Source organism: Hordeum vulgare, chromosome 7H (assembly GCF_904849725.1).
Source record: "Hordeum vulgare subsp. vulgare chromosome 7H, MorexV3_pseudomolecules_assembly, whole genome shotgun sequence".
NCBI lineage: Eukaryota > Viridiplantae > Streptophyta > Magnoliopsida > Poales > Poaceae > Hordeum > Hordeum vulgare.
Genome location: NC_058524.1, coordinates 126,346,255 through 126,349,617, shown reverse-complemented (window position 1 = coordinate 126,349,617; position 3,363 = coordinate 126,346,255). Strand labels below are relative to the sequence as shown.

At 44.2% G+C, this 3,363-nt stretch overlaps 1 pseudogene; it reads left to right on the top strand.

Annotated features, from left to right (window-relative positions):
• Positions 1–2,201: 2,201 nt before the first annotated feature.
• On the top strand, positions 2,202–2,887 carry LOC123408467 (annotated as a pseudogene).
• The last annotated feature ends 476 nt before the right edge of the window (positions 2,888–3,363 follow it).

Here is a 3,363-nt window from a genome sequence, read left to right as displayed (position 1 = left end):
ATTAACCGTTCTATCTACTTTGCAGACTTTAACTTCCCTGGTCCCTTGTTTGATGGCTTGAAATTCCTTGGCAATCGCTCTAATTTCCAATCTACCAAGAGACGAGTGGTCAAGGGCCTTTGCCAAAGAACTGCAACATGTCTCAGTAACTAATGGTATATCCGTACCCGCCACCGCCTTCCGCAGTCCTTCTAGCCAAGCCATGGCTTCTGCATAGTCTGTTGCACTGTAACGCGGTATATAATCCCATGCTAATGAAATAATTCTTTCATCATGATCTCTATCCACAACGCCCCATGCTCCACTCCTAATTTCCCCAAGAAACTTTCATGAACATTGAGCTTTGCCCACCCTAGCTCTAGCTTTTTCTATCCTTCCTCCCTTGTATTATCATGTGGCCGCAAGTTTGGTAATTTAACCATAGGATTTTTTCCTTTTCGATCTATCTCAGAATTTCCGTTCACAATCATTTGGAGGTTTACAAGGTAGTTTTGCAGAAAACGAGCAGAATGGGAATTTTTTTTGCTTTACCTTTTGCGAAGATCGCATCATTTCAATGGTGCCAAACACGCCACAAAAATAGCATAATTTTTTGTCTTAGATCTTCCCTCACCTTATCCAGCAGGACCAGGACCTAGTCTGTTCCAGTGTATTTTATTTCATTCTCAGGGGGAGATTCCATACATCCTTCAACGCGTGCCAAAGGGCCCTTGCAAATGTGCATTGTTGTGCCATATGAAAGCTTGTTTTCATCATCAGCTCGAGATACACTACAAATTGGGGTTAGACCCGGGATGCGTCGAAATATATTAGTTTGAACAACGAGTGATTCAATTCCTAGTCTCCATGTAAAGATACAGACTTATGGGGTACATTTGCTTTCCATATATTATTTCAAATTCTACGATTCCCTGGCCTATTGTGACCCGATCCAATCATCACAAAATTCTTTTCGTCCACGGCTAGCCGGTATGCGCTACGTACAGGCATGAAAACTGTGTTATTTTCTGGTTGCCAAGCAACATAATCTAACCATATTCATCATAATTTGAGAGTCGGATATTCAAAATATCAGGTCAAAAACTTGATATTGTTTAATATTGTAAAGTGCACCAGACCCCAACTCGGCTTAGTGGGAAATAGAACTAATCTTTGCACCAGGTCACAACATAGTGCCATGTACCGTTGTTTATTGACCTTTGCTATTGTGAACACCATATTTGATTTTCTTCTTCTGAATACACATCTCTAAAGTTTGGGGTCGTCACTCTTTTGGTGGTCATTAAGTTATAGCTTTGTTGCCTTGTGTAAATTTACCATTTCAGTTTCGAAATGATCTGTAAACAGGGCTTGAGGAAAGAAAAGCAACTATGTACATTTGTACTAGTAGCAGTCGGCTATAATCACATTTATACATGATTTATCGTTGGCTATATGTTTGCAGAATGTGCAAGCATTAACTGCATGCATAATCTTTTTACGGTATCAATTAATTTCTTCTACTAATGTCCTTACATTTCTTAACAGATAGCATCAAATACCACCAGCTGGCTCCTCGCTGAGGCCACCCACCTGGTAGCCTTTTTCTTATAAATTGTGGAATGGATGTGGTAGAACAACCCTAGTTGAGGACATCATAGATCTAGTAACTCAGACAAGAAGCGATGGAAGGAAGGCAAGGCAAGGACCGTGTCAACAAGGCAGGAGAAGGTAAAAGGAGATAAAATTGGTTGATTCTTCTTCAGATCATCTGTGTGAAGTATTTGGCTTTTGTAATTATGCGTTGTTCAAATACGGAGTATATTACTATAAACCATGAACATCCATGGAGAAATTATTTAAAATATCAACTAATATTTTGTTGGTTCCCGCACAATTTCAGATCCACTTTGTTTCAATTAATATATTTTATGCTTTTAATCTACAATAGTTTTTGTTGTACAAATGGAAGTTTTAATAGTAAGTTGCCCAATGATTCCAGAGAGAAGAAATCCGCTCTAAAATATAGATCCAGATCTGCAATAATTTTCGTTCTATCCCTCGTAGATTTGTACTAAAGTTGTATTAAATCAAAAAAACTTATTTTCAGACGGAGGGAGTACATCCCATTATCAATTTTATGGTTTTCAGTATCATGTCTTCTTTAATTTTATTGTAAAGTCCTGAGTATAATGCACATGCGCGACATGCAGGCAAGCCAAGGAAGGAGCGGGCGTTCTGGGCCAATACTGTGGAGCGCATCATGCAAGGCGCCCTGCCGATGAACCCGCCCGCTACGATCCACCGAGACGCCACGGACCTCGTGGACGAGTGTGTCAAAGACTTCATGGGCATTGTCGTCATGGAGTCCCACGAGCAGCGCAGGAAGGAGGGCAAGGATAAGATGACCGGCCTCCACGTGATCAAAGCCATGGAAGAGCTCGCCTTCGACAACTACGTCGGGCCCCTCACTGAGCACCTCCGCCGGTACCGCGAGGTTACGGGCTACGTGGGACACGGCAACAAGCGAGCCACGGCGCCAGGGCAGGCTGCGACGGGGCAGATGGCGCCACAGCCGTCCGACTCGGCATTGGGTCCACCCCTGGGCGGCATCACGGTGCAAGGTCAGCTGCCGGCGGCAGATGTGACAACGGCAACGGAGGAAATGGCACCACAGCCGTCCGTCGTTGTGTTGGGTGTACTGCCGCCGAACGGCGTCACGGTGCAAGGTCAGGCGCCGCCGGCCGCTGTGACGACGGCTGCGGGGGATATGGAGCCAGCACCACTACTGCTGCTCGGCACTGCGTTGGGTCAGCCACCTCCACAGAAGCGTGCCCGTGGTGCGTCGTCCGGAGATGCGCGGGTGAGCAGCTCTAGCATGCCACCTGCCTGTGATGACGAGTGTTAGCGTACTCCTGCTCTTCGTGCTGGCTATCGATGGGATGGGAATATCAGTGAGAGGTTATTGTAAACTTGGCAGGATTGTTGCAGTACTGTTGGTGTCTGGTTATGGTTTATAATTCCTGGTCCCCATCTGATTTTTATTTCCTACACTCTGAACGATGCTCATGGGAATTATCCTGTTTTTTTTTTAAAAAAAACACTTCATCAAACATAGACGTCATTGACTTATGGAAAAAACCGTATATGCCTTACAATTTGTATGTAAGAGGTGGACTAATAGATAAACATACTACAGAAGTACAGATCTATCTAGAATGTGTTTGGCAGCTGTTCCAGTGCAGCCTGGCTTAACAAAGCCTGGCTCACCGAAAATTGGTTGAGAAAATACAGATGAAAAACTAACATCTACACACTGTTTGGTTGCCCATGTCTAGGCCTCTCGCATTAAGGGAACAATCTTGGCATAGCGTTTGGTTGCCT